At 41.5% G+C, this 27,206-nt stretch overlaps 1 long non-coding RNA gene across 1 annotated transcript in view; it reads left to right on the forward strand.

The window, feature by feature from the left end:
• The first annotated feature begins 2,274 nt into the window (after positions 1–2,274).
• Positions 2,275–27,206, forward strand: part of LOC123021897 — a 29,772-nt gene continuing 4,840 nt past the window's right edge. Inside the window, exon 1 of the long non-coding RNA XR_006414421.1 lies at positions 2,275–2,404. This is a non-coding gene — a long non-coding RNA (uncharacterized LOC123021897). The remainder of the gene's footprint in view (positions 2,405–27,206) is intronic.

Genomic DNA, 27,206 nt, shown 5'->3' on the forward strand with positions numbered 1-27,206 from the left:
AGAATTAAGATAAGAGTGAATTAATGAGATCAAAACACATACACACAATACTTGTGAACATGCAGAAAAGACCCTAAACCACATATATTTATATTTTATTTCTCTCTCTCTCTCTCTCTGTGTGTGTGTGTGTGTGTGTGTACTTAAGATAGCTAGATGTTGATGATGATGATGATGATATGAAAGAGAGAGAGAGAGATCTACACATTGATTGTAAAATGATGATGCCAAATAGCTACCTCTTCTTCTAACACTGTGTTCTTCAAAGATATAAAATTATCCCATCATGAAAACCTAGCAGGAAAATAATTGCACAATATGAGAACATGGCAAATTGATGGTGTTTCACGTGGTTCAAAGTGTGCTGAGCTAAACTCCCAGGCAAAGAAGACCTCACAGCCTCCCCAAACACAAGGTCACCTGAGAAGGATGGCACTGTGCAGAGAAGAGAGCTTTGTGAATACTCTGGTCTGACAAGATGACAAACCAAATTTGGTCTAGACCAAATCAAGCCAGAGCTTTCCCTAGAAGCAAAACCAACAGTGGAGCTATGATGCTTTGGACACATCACGAGACAGCAAGACTCACTGGAGAAGACAATCATGCTGGGGAAAGTTGATGGAAGAAAGAGAAAAGGAAGACCAAGTACAAAATGGCTTGACTCCATAATGGAAGTCAGAGTCTGGAATTTACAAGAGGCAAGCAGGGCTGTTATGGAGAGATCTTTTTGGAGGGCTCACCTTCCTGGGGTCTCCATAAGTCAGAGACCACCTGACACCTCATAACAACAAGCAGAAGGATTACAAGAGAGAGGAAGTTAAGAGCTGCATATTCAACCACCCAAAGTATTTGTATTTATTTTATGTGTTTGTATTGTTAGGCAGATCATCTCCATACCACCTTATATTTTTCAAATCATAAATAACTAAGCCCTGAAGTAGGTTATAATAGAAAACAAGAAAAAAATACAATGAAACCATCCATTAAACAGTAAAACAGAAATGAAGAGCAATACAGGTTAATTATGTGTTCCTTCAGTCTTCTGGGTTGGCTAATATCTCATATGTATTAGAAAGAATCTCGTAACCTTATGCAAACTTGATAAAGAGCAGAAGTTCCACAGAATTCTGCAGAATTCATTCCCAGCTAAAATTGCATAAGACTCATCTCATCTAATGGTACAATCTTATTACTCTTGCCTGGGCATAAGCCCTGTTGAACTGATTGGCACTTGCTCCCAAGTAGACATGGATTGGATTGTGGTGTCAGTGAACAAGCGATACGGGAGGGGCAGTCAATAAAAAACCATCAGCAAATGATGACAATAAAATAAAATTTTATTTATTTTTTAATTTTTAATCAACTTTTGAAATGATGAAATTATCTGAAAGCCATTCTCTAAGCATGTTGAGAAACAGATCTGTAGGAAAATAAACATGAAGTGAAGTGAGACCAGTATTCTGGAGAAGTTATGTTCCAGTTCTGAATAAATTATGCCATTTATCATTCAAGAGAGGCAAACCAATTTCTAAATTAGTTTTCTGTTTTACTGTCAGATGAGACTGACCTTTACATTAAATTTTCTGGTGCAGATTCTTTCATTAATATTAAATGGGGATTGTAGGAGAGAGACAGACAGAAAGAGACAGAAAGGAAAAGTGTACCTTAAATCAACTCTTCTACATTGCCACCTTAAGACTTCCTTGTGACCTTGGCTATTTTTTATGTCCCAATTATTTATTTAACCCACATCGAGAAAGATACCCAGTCCAGGATCATTAACTGGCCTACCAATTTCAAAACTGCTTGAAACGTAAATTACTTTAAGCATGACAGAACTCTGATATTCAGGAAAGCAGCCTCATTCATTTCTTGTCATTAACTCACATAATTTCATGCCTTTTTATCTGCCAATTATATAAACTGCTCCTGTCTTCAAAGAAAGAAACTTCTGTAGCTACTACTAAACAAGAAAAGAAGCAGGAGATTTGTGATTATTGGAGGGAGTTCTTTGTTTGCACTCATGACCTGTGATAAAAATTTTGGCTGTTTATCCCTCCTTTTCTAATTTTGTGACATATTAAGCATGAGAGAGAGAGAGAGAGTGAGAGAGAGAGAGAGAGAGAAGGGCTCTGTCACCAGCCATGCTGAAGACCTCTCTCATGAAGGCTCTTTGGCTTTCTTGTGTCACCACCAGCTGGCTATGCTAAGGAAGATAAGGGAAGGCAGAACCATTTCATCATCCACCATTCCACCATCATCCATATGGAATAATCAGTTCAAGTTGTGATAACCCAGATTCAGGCTAGTTATCAGGAGAAGTTTCCCTGCTATCAGAGTAATACAACAGTGGAACCAGTTGTCTAGAACGGTGGTGGGCTCTCCCACACTAGAAACATTTTCAGTCCTGAACAGGTATATTTCTGTCCTCTTTCGTTAAAGGTCTGGGATAGTGATGAGAGAGAACTTCCCTTGGTTCCTTGCTTTAAGAACTTTCAAGATTTGTAATTTTTGACTGTCTGTATTGAGGCCTTTGAATTGTGGTGCTGGAGGAGACTCCTGCGAGTCCCTTGGCCAGCAAGGTGATCAACCCAGTCAGTCCTAGAGGAGATCAACCCCGACTGCTCTTTAGAAGGCCAGATCCTGAAGATGAAACTCAAATACTTTGGCCACCTAATGAGAAGGGAGGACTCCCTGGAGAAGAGCCGAATGCTGGGAACAATAGATGGCAAAAGAAGAAGGGGACGGCAGAGGATGAGGTGGCTGGATGGAGTCACTGAAGCAGTTAGTGTGAACTTGGGTGGACTCCAGGAGATGGTGGAAGACAGGAGGGCCTGGAGGAATGTTGTCCATGGGGTCGTGATGGGTCGGACACGACTTCGCGATTGACAACAACAAAAAGAGGAAATGGAACAGACACACTTACACACCTATTCAGCCGTCCTTGAGTGCTTACCTCTTAAAAGCCTGGCCTTGGATCCCTGTGCATTTGGTAAAATTTTGTCTCCTCTTTTTATTTATTTTTTCACTTATCAGACTCCTTGACTCATCCATATCAGCTTTACGGCACACAGGTACAATCCAGTCCTCTCCAGAGTGCCATGCCTATTGAATTTGGCCAGTGCAGGTAGGCACAACTATTACACAGCTTGTTGTTTGATAGGAACTTATCAAAATGTGGTATTGGTCTCACGCATGGGTCAGAAAGGACTTGGGAATTAAATAAAACCAAATGTGGGAGAAACCAATAGATTTATCTGTCCCCAGTACAAAAGTAAATGGATTGCAAAGTCACTGCAAGCAAAGAATTTCATCCAAATATTAACTCAGTTTTTGTACTTCCTTGTGCAACTTCAGGGTGATGGACTTGACTCACAAAGCACTATCACTCTGTCTGGTAGCAGGGATTTGCTAAAGATACAATCAAATTTGGTCTTTAAGTTTAATAATTTTAAATTTAGTTTTAATAAATTTTATTTTATTAATGTTTTGTTGAGATATTGTTTTGACTATTATAATATTTTAATTTATTACTTTATCAATGTTGCTACTGCTATTTTATTGTAATGGCCACCCAGAAAGCTTTATTCTAATGGACAGCTTTTGTACAAATTCAATAAATAAACATGCATATGAATGTCCCCACATTTTGTCTCAAGCCTGTTGGAGCCAGGGTAACCATGCATTCTAGAATCCTGTATTATCATTGAGAAAAAAGAATGAGGCTGTCCAGAAAGGGCCTCTTTCGCATTCTCTCCTGAGTTTTAACCAACCAAAACCAGAATTGTTCATACACAAAACTCTTGGGAGTCAAATCATTTTTGAACTGATGCTATACTCGCTTCAGCTAAGCAAATGAATTTCAGAACAAATCATATAACCCATTGATTTCTTTCATTCTTTCATCTTTTCCTTCTCACCACCTAAGAAACTGTCAAAACATGGTTTTTGTTTGTTTTTTTAAAGTAACCCAGTACCTTTGGCACTGAACTGGGATTAGAGAAACAACTGAGCATCAAAGTGTTCACAGCTCCATGAGCCATTTTCCTTTTCTGGTTTTGATTCTCAGGCACTTATTCCCTTTGACAAAGTATTACAGAGAAATATTCCTCCAGGTATTTGAGAGTAAAAGAGGCATTCATTATTAATATTATGTATTATTATTTTTATTATTTTGCCTTGCTAGGGCTTCTTGTGTCAGAAAAAAGGACCACTTGGAGGGTGGGGAGAGGGAAGTATGAAAGATTTCAAAGCTGGGATTTTAAATTGTATCGTCTCTGCAATTTTAAAGATTAGCCAGCATTCTTTTTAAATTCATTGTTCATTTGAACTCCTTGCCCCTGTCCTGTAGCTGGCATACCAGGCGAAAAACAAAATATCTCCCTATAATGCAAACAAAAGACTATGGAAGATGGAGAAAGTTGATATTTGGCTACTGAACTGCACACTTGTAGTTTTAGGGAAAAATTTTTATACAAGATAGAAGCCTACCTTCAAAATGTTTACATCTGCAATGTATTTTATATTTTATTTTACCATAGGATTTATAAACACTGACTTCCTCATGTTCTCCTTCACTGAGTAACTCCTCATTCGAAATGCTGACAGTCTCTCAGCTCAGATGAGAGCATGATCTTTTTCATTTACTTATCCAAACAGCTGGGAACAGCAGTATAAGAGAGAGAGAAGAAGAGAGAGATGTCTCTCTAGAGGTTGGTGTGAATGTCATTTAATTTTGTGTTGATATGAATTTACTAAAATTCACAAAGTTCTTCATGTTTGGGATGGAAGAACTAGGCAGATGTGGAACACCCAAATGGACAGATTCATCCATTCAGATCAAATTCTTTGACTGGTTAGCTCTTCAGCATCTGGACTTGAATTCTTGCATATTAACCCATGTTAGTGCTGAATTAGGACTGCCCCTTCAGAAATTTTTCTATTCCTTATTTAAGATCTTTACTATTTCTATGGCAGTGAACTAAAATGGTCTTCTCTCCACATGGAAATAATTGCACTATTGAGTTCAAAGACTGCTACTGAATCAGAACAGTACAGTTTAATAAGAATTTCATTCAGTACCATTCCCCACATGCCCAAATCTGCAAATGTCTGCATAGCCTGCTTTAAAAAAAAAATGAATGCAAGAGAAACTATAATGACATGTTTATCCATCTCTAGGTGTCCGCTTGGAGCAGGCTGTTGTGGTGGCTCCGAAGGATGTCCTCTTGAGATCCACCAAAGTTCTCTTATTTTTCCAATATTACCACTATCTACTCAAGGAGTCATTTCCTGAAATGAAGAGACTGCAGATAAGAGTGTATGAAAATAAAGAGTTAACGTCAATACAAATTTCCTTAAAAAATGGATTCATTCAGATGGTTCACATGGAAACAGAAGGCTATAAAAACAGCATTGTTGGACAAGGGTGGCAATGAATGTAACACTGATTGGCATACAATCAAGGGGTGGAAGTTTTCCGGTCAGTGCATAATCCCTCCAGAAGCGTGCAGAATGCCAATCGTGAGATTTTTTTTTCTTTTGTTGATGGAGGAATTTCATCAAAACAAGTGCTCTGCACCTCTACCTTCTGTAGTCTGAGTCAGATGATAAGAAAGGCCACAGGGAGGTGATGGGGGATTTAGAGTGGTGCATTGAAGAAATGAGATCATTTCATGTACGGAAGCACTGCTCTTCCACTGAAGTTGGGGGCCTTACACAGACTGAGAACTGTGGGGGAGACTTAAGAATGCATAGGACCAGTCTTGGCTTGCGAACACCATGTACCTAGAGTGGGTGGGGATGGAGGTGGTAGAAGGAAGAAGGGGGAATGAAGCCTCATCTCAAATCACCCACAGGAGTGATCTCAGCTTCAGATGTGTGGTGTTTATTTCTCCACAGAAAGCCAGACAGATGTCAGATGTTTGATGTCCCAGATCAAAAGAGGAAATACAGAAAGGCAGGCAAACAGGGTACACTAGCAAATATGCATTTTGATCTGCCACACACTGACACAGACCTGTTCACACACGCTTGTCCCATATGCCATCAGCATCTGGACCAAAGAGATGCAAACCCTCTTTGAGAAATAAAACTGAAGGAAAGCACTACAGAAACAGACTTTATTTGCAGCGCTTAATAATTTCCTCCATATGTTTCTTGGTAGATCCAGAGCTCTCTGCAAATAGCCTTTTGACATCCTCCACCCTGCATGCAGCAGACAAATTGTGGGGAAGGACCATTCAACAGTTTTGGTGAGGTGGGACTTCCCACTAGAAGAGAAAGCAGCTTTTCATTTCCCCCAAGGGTTTCTCATTAGAGGGGGTGCCTCAAAGTGATCATTTCCCCTGGTGGATTCACAGAGGAAGCAGGGGAGGCAGAGGTGGGAAGGTGGCCTGGAAATTTCAAGGTTACAAAGTGAAAACCTTGAAAAGTGAGGAAGATATTTTAGAATCGGGAGGGGTGGAGGTGGGGGAATATTCCTTGATCCTTTAAAGAGATGATTGGCAGAGGGAGCGGACGAAGTAAGAAGTGTCCAAAATCCCCACTGTCCAATCCACCAGCAGCAGGACACACCCTGCAGGTAGAGAGACCTTTCAGAAAGGGACGGGAGCAGGTGATATTGAAGTTTAAATTCAACTCTTCACATGGGAAGATGCTCCTCCCACACCTCAAAGAGAAGATTACTTTGTGCTATGCTATTTGGAAACCTGTAGAGCTTGGATAAAGGACCAGACTTCTATGGTTTCAACTATGTCTGCTGGAGTAGGAAAGGGAGGAAACGGCCCGTTCCTGGCAGGCACTTTCATTTTTGTTTCTGCTGCTGTGATAACAGCTCATAGGCAGACTAGTTGCCCTTCTGCAACCTCCACGTTGTCCTAAACTCCAGCTCATCCTACAGTGCTGTACAGGAGTGGAGTGGGCCAGAAAGGTGGTTTCCTTTATTTTTAGGGAAGTACCACAAAGGCCTTCCCTGAAATGATCTTGAGGGGGAAAAGTGTTTGTGGGTATTTTGCACTCGGGTACAGAAATAGAGGCGAAATGCTTACACAGAGCATCAGATGCTTTAGAGAAGGCAGACTCTCAGGTTTTTTGCATCTCCCCCTCCTGCTGCCCAATCCAAAAGGCTGAAGCGTTTCTGCTAATAAGGCTTAAGTCACTTGCAGTGAAAGCCTTAAACTTTATTGGTAAGTTTATCCCACCCATGATGGGAACGCCATGCCAAGAACACCTCCAAAATGGAACTCACTCTCAGGCTGAAAGGGATTGCACCAGGATTAGTTTTATGTTGCACTGCCCTTTTTAATTCTAATTCTTGTATTATGGTTGTAATTTTCAGCCTTTTTAATTTTTTAAAAATAAAGTTTTATGAAAGTACTGTTAGTCAGTGTTATTTCAAGCAAAAAGATGGGATACAATTTCCCATGATAAGTATTTACCTGAATATGAACCTAAGAACAAAGAAAATGGGATTTGGTAACATTTGAGTATTGGAGGAACAGATGTATTACACTGGCGAAGACTTGAAATGTAACTCTCAGTGCAGTTGTGGCAATGACATTTATTATCAAAGAGTGACACATTAGAGACCACCCCTGTTGATGGATTCAAATAATTGACAAACAGGAAGATTAGAACATAATCCATCTGTACCCCTCATCTTTACAACTGGCATGCAACACAGATACACAGAATTGCTGGTGTTGAGCCCAGCCCATGTGATCACCAGTGAATGTTGTGGTTCATTTTGAACTATGCCAGTTCATTATAATTTGCGCGCACACACACACACACACCCCAGCAGCACCATATCAGCAGGACTGCAATCCTTGCAGGGTTGTCTGGGAACAAGTTCCATTAAAGTCATTGCTGCTTTCATAGGTTGTGCCAGTAAAACCTGCCAAGCTTTAGCAAAAGATCTTCAGAAAGATGTAATTCACCCCTAAATGCTTAATTAGAAATGCAAACATTCTTGCAAAGAAGAGTTTGGCCTCTGCTTATTTATTTTTCCTTGTTCTCAGATTCCCTATATACTAATAACCTGTCACGAACAACAGTGCAGTTTGAAAGATTTGCTATTGCCTTCAGTCACTTGTGTGAGCAAAGAAGGCTCATCAGTTACACTGCAGCTCCAGAAGATGACCCCATGACTGCTCAGTCAAATTAAATCAAAACAAAACTGGATCGCCAAGGATTTCAAGGAAGTACATACGTACCTCTCATTTTAGTCTCAGAAAAACCTTGCAACTAGGTGGGGGCTAAGGCTGAGAAACAAGGAGTTGCAAAGTCAGAGAGCCAGACACTACACAGATACTAAAGTGAGGCTGAAACTTCAGGTTCAGCAGGTTTTTAGTTATGTATGCCAGTTCTTGATTGCCCAATATTTATTTATTTATTTATTTATTAAAACATTTCTATGCCCCCCTTGCCGAAGCCTCGGGGGCGGCTCACAGCATAAAATACAATAAAATACAATAAAATACAAAAATATTTTGTATTTAGCTGGAGACCTCTGGGTAGTTCACAGCAGTGTAAAAATATGCACTCTTATGTGTGGTGAGATTGGATGCTCAGGTGCAAAAGCATCCTCTTCCCCGCCCCCCGCCCCAAAGAAGGAGTTTGATGGGATAAAGTTCCTCAAAATAATTAGGACATCGTAGCATCCCAGCACTTGCTGGCGGACTGAATTTCAACCTTGTGCCGTACCTACCTAACTGTGAATTGCTTTGCCTGATTGTGAGTATGGCATACTCAATTTTAGCGTACTCTTTGCTTTGAACTAAGCAAGATACCTATCCTATTCAATTAATGCATTCTCTTTTAAGGATATCAGACAAATTTCAGGGCTCCAAAAGGGGTCCAGTACTTGCATGCACCCCAGGTGGTGTTGCTGCTACGACTTAAGAATGGTGTTGGCATCCAGTTGCCGCGCAGCTCATTCCCCACCACGCACGTTTTTCAGGAGCTCTGCACTGCTGGAATGACACTGCTCTTCTATTCTCAGCTTTGCTCTTCTACAGCCAACGTGTTCTGCCAAGCTACCTGTCAAAACCCTAACTGCTGGAGGGCTTTTTTTACAAGCACAAACCTCTATCCTTTTGAACCAAAGGAATGCACGCCAGGCTAGGTTAGATCAGCATTTCGTCAATATGGGATCTTTGATCAACCCTTCTCTTTGACAGAGGCTGTCAAAGAATGCCCATCTTGTGCGATGTGGCAATTGTTCCTCAGTTTGTCACCACCAGTTTGCTTCCCCCATTATCTAAATCTAAGGAATTATAACAAACTTCCTGGAAGAGCGCCTGCCCTGCCCCATACACACAGACACATAGCACTTCAAAGCTTCTTTGATCTGCCCTGCATCTTGATCAGCCTATAGTCAGAGACAACCATATTGCAGTTTGCATGCTAACTGCTGTGATTGGAAGGCTGGACTCTAAGTGCCGTTGCTCAGTCTGACTTGCCTCCTTTCTGTGATTTATAGTGTTACCAGAAAGCCTTGTCTTAAGCAGGAAACCAAAATTGCCATTTTATTTTATTCTTTAATGAGCTGAATGGATATATGGAAGATAGCACGACTGTACCTGAAAGACAGAATGATAAAAGCAGTTAGCCGTGAAATCAACCGCAGGAGAGATAACCCTGGATTTACTGCCAAGTGGTGTCTCCCAGAAGCCAGTGCAAGATGAGCATGTTGTTGAACCAATGGGATAGAGTGCCCACAGTGCTGTCTGATTTAACTTATGTTTAAGTAGAAAATGACAAAGGAACTTCAAAATGGGGAACTGCTCTAAAATGAGGGACCTGGTCAAAAGCGAGTTGGAAGGGCAGGTGAGAAGGGCTAAATCTAGAAGTCCAGCTAGAAAGTAGACCACAGGTGAGAAAAGGTATCACCAATTCCTAAGGAGGAGCAGCCATATTTGAGGAGCAGCATCCAAGAAGCTATTAGAGAAAAAAAATGCTTGCTTCAGAAATAAAATGGGAAAATAAGGTCACACCAAGGAGATAGAAGCAGGAAATATGAGGGTTTTTTGAGGGACGTATCGCAAACAACAACAACCTTCTTTGAACATCTACGATCAGGAAGGCAACTTTGGAAGCACTCGAGCTTTCGGATTACAATTAAAGGGATCCTAAGGGAGGGTAAAATATTGCAGAACAGCTGAATTAATTATTTGCATCAGTCCTCTGCAGAAGGGGATACAGGACGGATGTGTGTGCCTGAAGTGGAGTTGTCAGGATGGGAATCCGAGTTCAAATATTGTTGAGGAAAACAGGTATTAAGTCAAAGTTTTAGGGTTAGTGAAATAAATGGCAAAATTTTATATTCAATATAAGATGGTATCTTAAATATAAGATGGTACTGATGAGGTCCTTATTACATTGGCTTTTTAAATATTATGTGTCAGTGGAATTGTTAAAATCAAAGAAAATAGTTTCATTCTGTTTTCTTCAAGTGTTAAACTTGTCCCATCATGGCAATGAGAAACACACTCCTGCTTGCCTCTTTCTCACTTTTCTGCTGCAACAACTCCAAAGAGACCTTGGTGGCTGAAGTGATAATAGATAACTGAGATTGGACTGGACTGGATGCACACATCTATATCATTCATAGAGATTAAGTTCAGCTTTTCATTATCCTGGGAACTTTTGTCTCCCTTTCGTTGTCAGACTTCCAAGAACTGGCCACTTTGCCGGAGAAGCATCTGATTCAGCGGTTAGACCTCTAAATGGCCCCTGATGGAGTCTTAATTCAAATCCATGTGAACTAGTGGGGAAGGCTGATGAAGATCTCACGATCCAAGCCTTCTTCAGGAGGCACAAGAATGTCATTCCAGACTGTAAGTCATTTAGATATAGCTCATTCCCAGCCCAAAACATGGCTGGGAGTGTATTTATTTTGGGTGGGAAAAAATCCACAAACTCTTGTGATGGCATCAGAAAAAAATGCATTTTGAAAAGTGTTCTGCTTAAAATGCAAGAAAATATATACTTTTTCTGTTTAGTCAATAGAGTCACAATGCTGTGCAGCACTAAAAAAATACGTGCACAAAAGGGGCTTTTCTCATCTGACTGTAGAAAAAAAATTGGAGACAGTTAGACTTACTGAGCTACAGAATGGAGCCTCGACAACCTGGGAGAATTCTAGCAACCTCTGGTTCTCTGAACCCATCATGCTGAGTCAAGGCAGAGAAGAGATTGTTCCAACTTCCTTCTCTGAATTTATCATCTAGATTCTGATGCTCTGAAACATCTGCCTGCCTTTTCTTTTTCTTCCAACAAAAACCATTGCTTAGGAGACATTCTTATCCATTCCAAAAACACTGCCTTTTTTGTGTCCATCCTATATTTAGGAATGTATAAGAAATGTGTTTCTAATTGTTCTTGTTCTCCCAGTTTATACTTTCCAGACTGAACACAAAATCAAATGCCATCTGCAGGTCAAAACATTTCAGAGTTCCCAATGTTGTTTGTAGACCAAAAAAGAGTAAACTTTTAATAAGGTCCACCTGGCGCCGCCGTTATTTGTTTTTCGGCGCCAGACGAAGACCTTTTTATTCAAGCAGCATTTTAAATGTTAATATTATTGAATTTTTCTGGCCAGGGCGGCTTATTTTATATTGTATATTCGTAATTTATTTTAATGTCTATATTTTAAAATGTTATTTAATTTATTTGTTGTAAGCCGCCCCGAGGCTTCGGCGAATGGGGTGGCATAAAAATGTTTTAACAAATAAATAAATAAATAAATAAATAAGCCTAGATATGGGTTAATCAATGGGAGAAGAATGTGTACATTTGAAGTTGCATGGACTGAATGCATATATCTTACAGAATATTTGGGGGCTTCTTCAGTGAGGAAGGCTGACAGTAGAGGGAGCTGCCAAGAGAGGGTATGTCCTCTTCCACACCAGATGCGTTCAAGGAGCAATTGAACAGTAGTCTGGTCAGGCTGGAGTCCTGCACTAGCACGTCTTTAACTCAATGGCCTTTCTGGCCCCTTCTGAACTGTTCTGGATGTTCTGTGACATCTGAGATGTTTAGTTGAGAGGAGAGCCCCCATGGGCATCTCACACTGATAAGCAAAGCCCAACACACAGCTAAATAAATGCACAGCAACCTCAGAATAAGGCAGAAAAAGAGGATGTTTTTGGTGGTGGGATGAGGAGGACTTGCTCTGATGTCTGTTCAGAAATAATTCTCACACACTCTATTGATCTCAACAGGACCTTTATAGATATATATTTACCTATATAGAATTACATTCTGGGGTGTGTGCATGAGAGAAATAATTGGATTTTTATTTCCTAGCTGCCGCTGTGATTTTATGCTTTCCATCTGTTGCTGTCTTTGTGTTGTTGTTGATTTTATTGACTGATCTTTAGATTTTATTGGTAGATACCTGGTTCATATTTGGGAGCCTCTCTGGGAGCGGCAATGCTAAAGGATGGTCTATACAAGTTTCAAATTAATACATCATTACTTAGCATGTATAAACCTCTTTAGACAAGAGAAGCATGAGAAATACATAAGCCACTTTGGGTTCCTGGAAGGTGGGAAAAGTGGAATATAAATGCTATATAACAACACAAATAACAGCAACAGCAATAAAGTGGTGATGCTGGGAACACAGTTGGAGTTGAGGTGAAACCCTCTGACTGCCATATTTGCTTACACCAGTGGAAAATCAATAACATGTCTACTTTTTGATGGAATCTCTCAGCATTTTCACTCTCCTTGGAACTGAATCATGTTACCCAGTATGAAATTGTACGACATCAGCTCATCTTTGTACATCCCCATGGTTTCCATCACGGTTCGGTAGAACTGGGTGTACAAGGAAGGAGCACCAACACTTTGTGAAATGTCATCTCCTCCCCTCCTCAGAATTCCCTCTGTGTTGCCCTTCTGAGCTTAGTTGTAATCCTCACAGTAAATGAAATGGGAGGAAATGAATTTTCCCAGCAACAATATAGTGCTCCCTTTGTAATGCAAAGTACTTTGTGCTAGCTTGGTTTTGAAGGGGTAATTAAGACCCGTTAGCCATATAAAGACCTGCTGGTGATAGCAAGAAAAACTGCTAGAAGTGGTTTGTAGATAAAATTACTCATTTTATCTGCATACTGCATTCCTGGGTTCTCCTTGAGGGTGCAGCCTTGGCAAACCCACAATGAGTCTCTTTTCTAAACGTTATCACTACATCACTGCAGCCCTGAACCAGTGTTTATGCATTCATGAATATATTTGCCAGATATATACTCTGCTTCATATCCTAGTTCGAAGATCTCAGAAAAGTGAACAATAAAATGGAAAGCAGATAAAATAAAACAATGCATTGAAAACAGAATCATTCAGGGTGGTTAGTTCAGGAAGGCTTCAGGAAGTTCTGAATACAACATAATTTTGGTGCCTGCCAGAACTCTGGGAGTTCCAACAGAAAGGTGCCACTGCACTGAAGGTTCTTCTATGGGTGGACCATTTGGGCCATATGTCCACATGCAACCACCAGAATCACGCCAACACAATGGCTACAAGATGGCTGATGCACCGAAACAGACAGGAAATTACAAAGCGTTCCTCAAGCATTACATTTGCCAGGTGCTAGAGGGGAAGAAGAACAACAGCTGTGGCAAAGAAGTTTTGTGCATTACAGAGGAAAGCACACGTCCTGTGTACTGGAGATAACAGTTGGTTTCTTTCCTTTTTCCCAACCCTAGCAGTATCAATGTGCACTTGGGAAACACAATCCTTTCTTAAAATGACAGCTGTACCCTACAGCATCTGTGGGTCACTCAGTTCTCTTCATGTTCAGGAGGAGTTTAATCAAGCCATTTATCTATTGCTTTTTGGCTGCACAGCATATAATGTGTGTTCCAAAATGCAATGGTTGCAAACTCGCTCCCCATTATGATTTGTTCTCTGGAATCGTGACTCTGCAAACTAATCAGTCATTTAGTGCCCTGTAAACAGAAGCAAAGTACCTGTGGTTCAACTCGGCAGCTCTGGGGCTCTAATGAAGATGAGCCAATAGTTATGTTTTTCCCCGATCGTACTTTCCTGTTGATTTGAAATGGCCGTGTGGTACCAGGGAGAAGGAAATATCAAAGCAATATTTGCTAGAAACCCTCTGAGCCTTGAGAAAATAGTTTTAAGAGTACTGGCAAGATCTTTTCTTCTTGTAGAAGCAAAATGTGTTTATCTTCAATAGATCACCAGTCTTGAGGTTCTCTTTGAACACCACAGGAGTCTCTATGAGTGGACCTACAAGAAGTAATGACCAACAAATTCTACAGGACAATCAGAGACCTGGATGGATGGAGAACAGTATTAGTGCCATTCACCAGACGTTTCTTTCTATTGTCTTTATCTAGAGCAATCAAAATCAAAAGATACTAGGAAGTACACCAATTCAATAGCTTCTGATTATTTTAATTTTATCTTTTTAACAGTTTGGGGGAAAACAGAAGAAAGTGCTCCTGATTACCTCCCCACCCCCATCCCGTGTGTGGCTATTAAAAGAATGCAAAACTTCAGCTGACATATTTAGTGTTATGTCCTCAAAATTTTGCAGAGACATTGTGTTTATATCTCAGCAAGAATGGGTGAGCAATTAGTATTCACGTTCCTCCAGATCCTGTGAACATCAGTGTTATGTTCTTCCTGCCTAGTTTACTGGGCAAATGGGGAAATGGGTATAATGTGCACAAATGGGAAAATTCCACAAATCGAACACAATCAATTAGAAATTTGCTCAAAAAGGTGTGAGTGCAACCTCTTTCATAGACTAAAAGATGAAATGGGACAATTTTAGAATCGATCAATTGTGACCTGCTTGCTCTATAAAATGGCATCTTTAGAGTTCTGAATTACATCACAAGATTCTAAAAGAGTACAACTTTGCATCTAAGTTCAAGAGGTACGGATAGGTACATTTAGACCCTGCAAACTTCCCATCCATTTCTAGGCCTTTGGAAGCCACTCAAGCAGCTCTTTTGGCTAAAGCTCATAGTAAAACCAGGTGAAACCCTTTTCATTTTCCCAATAGTTTAACCGTTAACATTTAATCATTAGTTTTCACATTGCGTTTTATCCTGTACCACTGCTATACTTGTGTGCTGATTCAGTTGCTTGGTTTTATTGCCTTATTTTATTTTTTTCTCCTTGTTTGTGTGTTTTTAACTTTTGTTAACCATTCATCAAAGTGCCTTGGCTATTGGGTAGCATAAAATGAAATAAATGAATGAAAACATGATGCTTTAAATAAATATGTTCCCATATATTAAAAGAACAGATGCCCCTAAGCACCACTGTGTTCACAACTGCTGCTGTGATTAAAGGGTTTCCGATTTAGATACACAGAAAAACTGAACCCTTCATGGAGATTGTCCCTGGTTTGTTGCCTTTTGTTCAATGCCAAAAAATCACCCAGTGCCTAGACAAAAGCCATTCTTCACTTTCTGAGTAAACAGATTAACTAAACAGTGTTTAAGCCTACTATATTTATATACCTGCAGCTTGATTTGAGGGTTTGCCCTACCATTTTGCCCTGCTCTTGTACTACTGGTCTATTGTGGATATGCTCCATAGTACTATTCGTATCCCACAAGCAGTAATTTCTGTATTGGAGTTTGTGCCTGAAAATTCAACAACAGTTCATCGCTTTTTACCCAGGGATGCTTGAAAAGAGGCAGTGAAAACTGCCCAGGGTTAGCATGAAGCCACCTTCCAGGTAGAAAATTGTCCATTTGAAAGGAAGTGCCTTTCCCTCCCCTTTCCTTGTTTTGCTTCATGCAATTCTAGGATGGCCACGGTGTTTCCCCCTCAGCCTGGAGAAAAAAAAAAAAAAAATAGGGAGTCGAAGTAAGGGGGAGAGTGCTGTAGACCATAATGAATGCATTGCTTGTATTGCATTTTTAAAGAGAGTGTCAAGGAAAGCTGCCAGCCCAGGTAAAATACCTACATAGAGGACTGTCCCTGGAGTCCCTAGACAGCTTCCTATGGGGCATAAGATTGCACAGACATGTTTTTTCCCAAGGAGGTAGGGCTGAGAAAGGCTTTCCTGACTTGGGAGCTCCCATTTTGCCCTTGCTTAGCCACTGTGGACAACAGAAGGGAGGAAAATAGCATTTCTGAAGTATGTCAGTGGACAGAGAAGGCACGGCCAAAGAAACCATACAGCCCAGGTCTTCACAGTCCCACCCAGACCCCATTTCTGAAAAATGCTTAGTTGATTGAAAAAATTGTGGGTAGGGGATGACTTGTCTTCCATCTATGGGTAGGAAAAAAAACTAGGAAGCCCCATCAAGAAGCAGCCATAGGAATTTGAGATGATAGAGCATTTTCATCTCAGAGCGCTCCAAGCAAAAGTATGAGAATGATTTCTTAATCCAGTGGCTCAAAAACCAGTCCAAAAGGTGAAAGCATAGTCAAGCTAGCCAGGGGTCATGAAACCAAGGAAGCAATGCAGACAGGAACAGGCAGCTGAGGGCTGGAGGAGGAGTAAGCAATGACCAAGAAACCAGGTAAGGTCCAGAGCAGGGTACACAACAGGACTAAGGTACAAGAACTCAGGTCACAAAAAGCAAGGAGCACTACACTAAGTCTGCAAATATTTACTGCCAAAAAGGCTTCTAGAGGGAAGAGCCGGCTCTTATATAGCTCTAATTCCAGGGCTCCCAGGTGGTGCCCATGAGTGCCCTGGAGGCTGCAGTAGATTGCAGGAGTAATCCTGCAACTACCAGGGCTGCTGTGCAGGTTCTTTGCCAGCAGATGGAGCCCTGAAGCTGCTTCGGATCCTGGCAACATGGAGAGAAAACACACTGCTTATCACCTCATAGGGACTTGAGTTGACACAAGTCTGGGATGGAATCTGGACAAGCTTGAGCACTGCTGATTTGCACATTCCTATAGAATACTTCCTTTCAATTTTCAATAGTTTGTCCTAAGCTTTGAGAATTTTCTCTAATTTTAAGTTGGGTTAACCCCAAAACTTCGTCAATACTGCTAACATTGGCATAACTATTATGGGCACATTTTCCTAATACATGCATTTGGGCAAGCAATTTTCTTTGTCAAATATTCATGAATATACATAATCATGTGTGCATGCATTACACACTTTTTATTTATTTCTTGACAGTGTTGTTATACCATTCCACCTTTGATAGGACACTTTGGAGAGCTTTCATTCATAGGATCACCCCAAGAGATGATTTGACAGCACATAACAGCAACCACATACAAGCAGTTTCAGGAGAAGTGAACAGTGCTACTTTAAAGCAAATAAAAGAATAAAAACAATAAACTAAAACATGACATTAAAACTATGGCTAGACCACAAAAAGGGCCTCCCAGATGAAAGGTATCTTAACAGGCATAAAAACTCAGCATGATATTTGTACATGCCTGACCTCCTAAGGAGTCAGGGTCTGGGCTGCTCTGGGGGCCAGAACCAGAGAAAACACCACTGTATTTGCAGGAACAGTCCCAGGCCCTGCTGATCTACTGATGAGTGCCAGCTGAGTCTTGGGGAAAGAGCTATATAAGAGAAAGCTCTGCAGTGGGACTGGTTTTAGCAATGCAGGTCTCTGACTGTGTTATGTTGCTGTAGTAAAGCAAGTTTGTCTGCTGGCTGTAGGTCATCTCCTGTTCCTTGTCTGCTCCTTGCTGTATTTGGTCCCTACTCCATATTGTATTCTGTCTCAAGTATCTATATCCTGCCTGAGGGTGAATAATTCTGGGCAGGTCCTTACGGCAATGTTGGCCAACCACCTCCAAGTAAATGAGGATGGGACTGCTGATCTAGAGCCCATTCAGTTGTCACTGAATTGGATTGGGGCACAGAAACAGTTTTGGTCACCCTGTATGTGACCTAGGCAGGAGAGAGGCAGGGAGTGGGTGTCCTGCTGGTGCAGATATTGGTGGCAGGAGGGAGGGGATCCTCATTGCCTTGGTTCTGATCCTGTTTCAGTGCTTCTGGAAATGCCTAGCATATAGATTTCAGTGGGCCTCATTTACACTTTGAATAGGACAAAATCATCACAAAACACAGGGAAGGGTGCATTAGAAGGATAACAGAGCTCTTAACTGCAAAATCAAGTTTGAATTTTCCTTCATGCCTAAACCCACCACATCACATTTCTAAGAAATAAGGAGAAGCCTGAACCAATGCAAATGTAATTTCTGCTATGGCCACTTTGCATGGCCTTCAGAGTGTGGGTTTATTCTGGTAAACTGTGAAAGGAAGGAAACAATGTAAATGCACATTGAGAACATGGATATCTCTTTGCAATGAAAATAAATCACAAATTATTGCTGAAGAAAGCATGAACAGGTATCAGCTTGATCCTGCAGCACAGTTACTGGGCTAATAAGCTTATCTGTGGAGTCACTGGGTGATTATCTGCCAGGGAACATGATGCTTCAGAAGATGAAGCTAGAGGATGAGGTTCCAAGATGAACGTCCTCCAGACCTTGCTGACTTTTCCCAGTGGAGAAAAGAGAGGCTCCAGCTGTACTGTCAGACCAACTCCAGGGCCTCTCAGAATCTCTGAGGCATGAGTGGAGAAGAGACTAGCTTATTTAAGAAGTAATTGCAACTTTCCTCCAGAGGTAGCCAAGAGGATGAGCAACAGGTGGCTAATGAGCACTGTGCCCCCTCATTCCTAGTTTGGGGGCAACATAAAAGAAGTTGCATCAGTTCAGTTTTAACAAGTCCTGTGAGTTTGCTGAGCAACATTTTATCCTACCAAAATCGAAAGATGATTCCCTGAATTCAGGTGAAGGTGAATGCAGGTTTTTGTGGTTGTATCTCTGCAGTTATTAGATGTGCATTAATGAAGCAGAATGATGCCTGGCTTATAGTGAAGGCAGATTCACAACAGACTTGACTTAAATTGGCTGTGCATGACTAGCTGGAGAGTTAAGCCCTTCTCAGGAACTGGGACCAGAAAGTGGAGAGACAGTCTGGCCCAAGGCCCATATATTTAATCATATAGAAAGTTATTCTATTTTGCCTGGTAGAAACATAAGCTAACACATAGTGAATCTCAGTATAGACACTGCTTAATATAAAGCCCTGCAAAAACAGAAGCAACATCAGTTTACCCCAAGCTTACTGCTTGTATATTTCCTGTATAAAGGTAGTGTTTGTTTTTGAACAGGAAAATGCGTTTATGGAAGGTACTAACAGCACTCCATTTATCATATTTAAATTGAGGATGGGTGGCCAAGCAATGTTCAAGAGCACTGACATTCTCCAGATATCATCTTGCCATTCAGCTCCTGACTGATTTGCATTTATGCTTGCTGCTTGCTTTGTGTATATAGGACACTTACGCCAGTCAGAAGCAAGCAGATGGAGCATCTCCAAATTTGCACAAATTCTCTTCATAAGCTAAAGCAGGGCTGAGTCAATCTGCTGCAGAATTTGCACAAATTAGCAATTTAGCACAAATCAATCTGGGAATTGAGAATGAGATACACATGGACAGATGTTCAACAAATACTTTCAGTGGCTACATGAGTATTGAAGCCCTCATGGCCCCCAAATTTAAATGCATCATCTTATATTGCTGGCAAGGTAGATTTCCTCTTTCTCCATCTGCATGCATTTTGCTCCGGTATGTTGTGAGCAGGCATGAGAAAGGTGGCTGGGCAAACACCCAGTGCAGTCTCCAGATGTTTCTAAGTCCTCAAGCAAGATCCCCTTAATGCTGCCCTCCTGCACTTGAGACTTGACTGTCTTTGCTCTTAGCTTGATTGTTTTGTTATAAAAGCATGTTTCAATTTATTTTCCCTGAAGAGAAGCACCTTCTCTCCAACCTGGTGTCCTCAAAATATTTTGGAGGACAATATCCACCATCCTTGACTGACTGCGGCAGATGGGACTTATAGTCCAACACAACTGGAGGGAACAGGGTTGGAGCAGGCTTCCTTAAAATATTAGCTGAGATTAATGTGAGAATGGATCCCTTTTGAAAGGTCCTCTCTCCCATCTCTTTTGACCTGCAGACTATTTCCCTTCCCTTCTCTCTTTGTTCTATCAGTTACAACCAACTACCTTTTTCCTTTCTTGTCTCATCTGTCTGAATCCTGAATCCTGAAATGATCTGTACTGTCACACAAAAAGTTCATGCTCTTTTTCTCTCAGCCATGTTCCTCTGTTACTTCATAGTAAAATCAGTCAGGTGCTATTTTATATTACATTTTCCCCTCATGGTCAGTGATGAATAATACACTACAAAACGGAAAAAGATGCTGGAGGCTTGGAAAAGCTAGTAATTGAGGTGCTTGTTAGCATTCTGTTTGAGTGGGCATCTTCTGAGAGATAGACCAGGCAGGGACACATTTGAAGAGAGGCTAATATGAGTTGACAAGGAAGCAGAAGTGTGTGGTGGGGTGCAGCTTAGGCAATAGAAATACCTTAGCTTCTCCACATTATCAGCTTGTGACTCTTGCTTCAGAACCTTTACAGAGCCAGAACAGCCATCCCCTTTTGTATTAAGGATGAAGTACTGCAAAACTCAGCACTGCATTCCAGAATAAAGGCCAGTGTCTCGCCACCCGATTCCCTCCTCATAGATGGGTGGCTTGGTCAATAAGGTAGCAGGTCTAGACCAGGCCAGAAGACCACAATGGTACCATCTGGAGAGGGGGCTTTGGGGAAATGAGAAGGGTCATCAAAGGCAGCAGGGATGCCTTGCCATCATGTTGGAGTGTCTGCAGTAATACAAATTTCCATCAAAAGAGGTGGATCCCTGTAGGTCTTACAGTATAAGACTAAGTCCAAGTCCAAAACACAGATCGTTGGGGAGATGGTTCTAGCTGGTATCTGCAGCAGAAACCCACTTCCTTCACCACTCATCCTATATCTGGCAGTGAGAAAGAGCTGCATGCATGCTGGGAATTGGCTGGTCTATCCAAGAGAGATACAGAGGCAAGGATGGAGTAGGCACCTCTGCTGGGACCTTGGTGGAAACTTGGAGGGAGGATGAAGTTCCAGGAGTGGTTCCTCTTCATGGGGTGGCAGGTGGAGAAGACAGGCATTTATACATTTTCAAATGCACCTATTAAATGTGCTGTGCCAGTGAAAGTCTCTCTCTGTGCATGTGTGTGCACTGTGATTTGCCACACCGCATATTGAAAATGCACTTTTAATTTCTGCAAAGGCTTTTGGTCATAAGCAATATGCTGACCTGCCGACCTCACTAAGAAAATGAAAGTATCAGCAAAAAGCAAAACCTTAACATAAAATATGCATGTGCTAATCTATTTCAATAGATGATAATTTAGAAATTACTATAATTTGGATAGAAATACAATATATCTTTCCACAGCTGGTCGGTCTGCTTTCTGGTATCCACCATCAATAGGCAACTGGACAGTCTTGCCCATCCTCCCTTTTAAATAATTTTTAATCTTCCAAGTGGACTTGGATGAAACAAACGCACAAATAGAGAAATGCCCCCTGTAAAGTTTGGATCTACCTGTGCTGTGAATAGCAAGACATGCCCATATAACCATGCCAGAAAGATCAGGGAGCACTCATGAATCAGGAGAGGTGCATTCCCCAGGGTCTGTCTGCATTAGGGGGCAATGCATTGTACATCTGAAAGTAAGACAGGAAAGGGTATATCTATCCAGGTTTTATAGGCTTGTGGCCTAAGCAGTGAAAGATTCTTTAAGCAGGAGAATGAAATGGGCAGAAAAAGCAAGGCTTTGAGGGTATGATAAGCAAAAGAAGCCAAGCCTAGGTGGAGAGTACCTCTGTGATACTTCAGGACAGGAATGAGCCCCCTTAAAGAAAGGTGGCTGGAAGGAAACTGGGTTGAGCAAACAGAGGGCCCATTCAACTCATGGACAACTCAGAGCATTGGGAATGGCCGCTGGGGACAGAGAATCAGCCAGGCACAGGCATATTGAAGTTCCGCAGACTGCACCCAAAAACTTTATTTCCCCCCAATATTCTGCATTAGTGCATGTCCAAATTTGCACAAATCCTCTAAAAAATGGGCCAATGGCCCATCCCATCTTTAGTTCAGGTATGGGATTCTGGACATATCTGCAATGGATGCAAAGCATTTGAATTTCTGTACATCCCACCTCAGCAGTCCAGCTTTTCCTCACGCAGAACCTGTGGACTTGCAAATGCTTCTCCCCACCCCTCTCTGGAACTTTATACAAATTCATGCTGCATTTGCTTCCATGCACACAGGCTAAAGCACTGCACTCACTGGGTCACCTTGGATGGGTTACAATTTCTGTGTCTTGGACAAACCTTGGCCAGGCTTAAGATAAAACGGGCATGAGGGGGAAGGAGAACCACATAGGTCACCTTGGGATTGGAAGAGAAAAGCAGGATTTAATAAAGGAAACAAGATTGGTTTGGTTTCATGATCAGATGCTCATATCAATAACACTGTTCCAGAACACCCCTTCCATTCACTTCTACGCAATCCAAGCAAGTTGAACAACAAAGCTAGTTTTTGTAATCACCCCTCTCCATGGGTCACAGGGGCAAAGGTGCTTATATATAAAAACCCAGATTCAGGTACGAGTACATTTCCTCTTTCTGTATGGACATATTGGCAGGTAATTATAAACTCCATCGGGAACTGTGATCAGCTTTCTTCTCACAGTAATCTTGCTTAGATAATTTACTGACATTATGCAAATACACCATGAAGTGTCAATATTGCTGTCACTGAAGGTGTCAGAAATTGAGTCTTTGGGCTGATGTTTTCTGTGACTAAATAAAAGGCACTTTTTTGGTTTTTTGCTGCCCATGATCAAATTTTTTCATCTCTTCCCCCACCCCCACAAAAGCTTTCTAGGATTGGCTGCTTTCAAAACTTGGAGCTTGAAAAAAAATCATGTTTTCTTTGCTGACATCCATATGCCTTGATATTATGTCCCACCTGTCCAAAAAAGAAATACAATTTTTAGAGACTGCACTGCATGGATTAATCTGATGCTTCTCTACTCAGGTGGAAGCTCCACTGTGTTAAATGGGGCTTAATTCCAGACAAGTGTGCAAAGGTTTGCCCACTTAGCTTCCTTTTTATTAGGTGTCTACTTCCTATATCATCACCACTACCATGATTGCCATCACTGTACTTTTAGACTGCCCAAGCAGTGAAATCCTTTGGGTGGCATAGAATACATTAAAAAAACATAAAATGCAAACATAAAAACTGCATGCAGATCAGAATAACCAAATTAAAATGAGCAGCAGAATGCAATAGTACTAATAGTACAAAAGCACTAATGGAAGAATAAAAGCAGCCTAGAACGAAACTGACGTAGCTGCCAGCTGGACGCTTTCGAGGAGAGCACTCCAGAAATGGGAAGCCAACATGGAACAGTCCCTCCCTTCTGTGGCCACCCACTTCATTTCATCTGGAGGAGCAGGATTTTATTTTTGGATAGATCAATGAATGGTCTGGGTAGATAAAATCCTACCAAGATGGCTTCCAGAAACATTGGAAACCTAAAGGGGTGTGTGTGTAAACAGAGTACCAAAGAAGAAGATACACCATTGGAAATAGACATTCCTGCCAGAAGCTTCTTTCTGTCCCTCTTGCTGTCTCCTTGCCCAAATTCAATGAGGGCTAAACTCGTCCCTCCGTTGTTTCTTTGCACACTCTGGAGAAGTACATTTGTGTTTCATCTGAGCAATCTGCACTTTGCAGCTTCTCAAGAGTCTTTCCTTCCATCTTGATGGAACCAGATCCCTCCCCTCCTTTACAAAAGTAGGGCAGGCAGCGATGTATGTCACCTCTACTCGTCTTGCTGGCACAGAACATCATGAGTGTTTTTTCTTAGCTCAGCATACCATCAATAAGCAGAGTATGCAAAAAAAGAAAGAAAGAAAGAAGCCAAAGCCATGTTTATTTTTTAATTGTGTGTGTGTGTTAGTGCATTGCTTAATTTTTCCATGTATTTGTGTGCAATTCAAGATAGTAAAAAAAAAGATCTACAGGGCAGCAGACTCTGCATGGCTTGGAGGATGGGCTCCTCTCTACTTTCCCGGCTCTAGATAGCCAGTTTTGGCTATCTGCCACTGCTGCTTCAGAGGGGGGAGACTGGGGCACCATCAGGAGATGCCTTCCCCACCATGGTGGCCTTCATAGCCATTTGGACCACAGCTTCCAGAAATCCCATCCAGCAGGGCCACTGACTGGGAATTCTGAATGTTGCAATCCAAATGTGTCCAGAACACACAAAATTCCACACTCTCCTTTCACAGATTACAAGTATGCCTGCTTTAAAAAATGTTTAGTCAGGACCATAGTAATCCCTACTTTGCCTCTAAGTAACAGGATGGAGTGAATTATTATTTATCACAAAGGAAGATTGAGTTTTGGCCCAGAAGCAGCCTTAGTTTGATTGGTGAATCTCACTAATGTTTTCATAAATTCTCATGCATATATATAATACACACACACACACACACACACACACACACACACAAACATCTCCATCCATTGCAGTCCACATATTTTTCATGAATAATTAAACACAACAAATTCCAGCATATTTCCAATATGGCTCAAGGGAGTGGATACTTCACTGTTGAAAGATTCTAGCAGAGAATTCTGCTCCTGATTTTAAGGACCTAGTCTCAGAGACATGGTTATATTCAGGATTATTTGCACAACAATTAGAGGCCCAGCGTATGTTATGATTTTAAAAGGGATCTTTCCCCAACCCCTCTAGCAAGTACATTTCCTTATAATGCCAGTTGAATTTGATATTATTTTAGATAATATCCACCCCCCTCAAACTAGATACACACATTATTGTTCCAGCTGCAACCATAAAACCTTGAAGCAGAGATTGACTCCAAGTCGCAAAAGGAAGCTGCATTAGAGGCAGAACAACATATTCAAATTTTCTATTTCCCCTGTAGCTTAAAATCACATCTCCAGCATTCATTATCGAAGTGACATCCTTGTTCCTCAATGGGATTAAAACATGCTATACCTTTTTTTTCCCCTGTCTTGGACCCATCGGGATTCCTGTTTTTACAGATGTCAATAGCAAAGCTAACTGATTACCATGGAAACTGGATTAGGCCAACCAAACAGTGATAACAATGGGAAGAAATTTACCATGAGCTCTCTTCCGTGGTACAAACTCAAGAAGCAAAATTCTTGGCTGTGTCTAGGGAGTTCCTGTGGTGAGCCATTCCTTGCCTTTGATTTCTGGAGCAGCATCCCTCGGGAATTGCCCATAACCTTAAAGTTTCCTCTGGTCACAATGTAAAGATGTACAGATTACGGCAGGGTCATTCCAAGGGTACTCAGAAGGAGAGTTCTCAGAAGCAGTTGCTGGATTGGTTCCACCAACTGCTCTGTGCATCCTCAGATGCATTTTTTGTTGGTTGGTCTTGCTGGAAGTGCACTGGAGAATATTTGCCAAAGAACCATCTGTGTTCTGGGGGGTGGGGGGGGGAAGCTGGCCCACAATGCCATCCTTCAGGGGAGACAGTATACCTAGCAAGGCATTGGGTCTTTACAACATACATGGGTTTCAATCCCATGTCGCAAGCAGTATCCCTCAACTACTATTCAAAGCAAGGAGTTTCTGGCAGCTACTATTTGCAGGAAAGAGTCCCCCACAGCAACTATGGCTCCTCCACTTGATTGGCACCCCCAAAAGACTCCACGCATATCTTTTCCTGTCTCCTCACCTCTCTGTCCCCCTTTGACCCAGAAAAGTCCATCTTGGAGATTGCTTTTGCTACCTTGGAGTTTCATTGGACACTCCCTATGCCAGCTGAAAGGACAGAGGTTGGGAGCTCCAGCTTGGAGCCTCACTTCCTCCATCAAAGGAAGTTTCCAGGGCCAGGACTGCAACTCCAAATAATCCTTTGACCATCTAGATGCTCTCTAGCAGCATCGGTCTGGACGCTTGGATGCAATCCTGAGCAGGTTCCTACTCAGAAATGACCCTCCTTCTTACCTAGCCTTCTACTAGGTAAGAGGGCACATGAAAGTACCAAAAGAAGTGCTCCGTTGATTTTATTGAGTTAGGCACAAGACATAGATTTATACTCTGGCTTCCCCATTATTTAGCATTTCCCATTTCATTTACAAGCAAGAAACATTGCAAACCCAGCTAAATTCCATATGTGATGCTGCAAAGTCTAGTTTGTGAATTCCACCAGGATAATTTATACTGTCTCAACTTCACTTAACCTGCCAAGACAAGGTCCTTTCTCCTCTCAGCACTGACAGAGCCATTTTATTACCCCATGGGAATGGCATTTGAGCAAAAGTGGCTGCTTTGTCACTCCATCTTGCCTGGCTAACACATTGTCTGTCTGGGGCTTCATTCTAAGCATCAGTCAGACTCGGAATGCAAACTTTTCTGCAGTGATTGCAAGAAAGAATTTGACGGAGCTCAAATCTGTCAGGAAGGAAGGAAAGCAAGAAAACCAGAAAGAAGTGCAGGGAGAGAGGGAGAGAGACAGACACTGGAAAATCATCTGCTGGCAATTCAAAGTGGGGTTCATCTGGCCTTCCAAGTGTCAAACTGTCTGGAGAGTTTCCACAGATAGAGAAGCTGTTCCCTTCAGAAATCCATATTCCACTTTTAAAGGGCAATGAAAGCAGCAACACAGTGGGTTGAATATTTAACTGGAAGCAGAGCACCAGACTAGAGGTAGGAGCTGTGAAATGCTTATGGAGTTTCCATAAAGGCAAACAGAGTAATACAGAAGAGGATTAGCATGAAGGGGGAGTTTTATGGCATTGGGATTCCTTTTCAGAATATAAGCTTGCATGACTTTGTTAGATGGGAGAGGTATTTTTGAATAAACAAGTGATAAGTAAATCACAGCACATGTCTGGAAGGGCTTTTGTTCACACAGTGCATGTTCTGTGAACATGTGAGAAGATGGTGCCCATTAGCAGTGCTGCATGCTGATGAAAATAATGGCCATATCTCCTGGTAGCTGCATGTTTGATGTCAACATTAAAGGTGTGTCTGTGTGTAATGTGTCAACAATGAAGACATTGAAATTGTGGATGTTCTTGCATAGTTTGGCTCAGTCATCAATTCAAAGGGAGACTGCAGCCAAGAAATTTGAAGAAAACTGAGACAGGGAAGGGAAGCAATGAAGGAACAAGAAAGTGCGAGGTTGCTTCACTGGCGATTTAGGTCAAGGTCATCTGACTCACTGTATTCCCAATCACCAT

The sequence above is a fragment of the Varanus komodoensis genome, unplaced genomic scaffold, assembly GCF_004798865.1.
Source record: "Varanus komodoensis strain SLA01 unplaced genomic scaffold, ASM479886v1 scaffold18_3, whole genome shotgun sequence".
Taxonomy (NCBI): domain Eukaryota; kingdom Metazoa; phylum Chordata; class Lepidosauria; order Squamata; family Varanidae; genus Varanus; species Varanus komodoensis.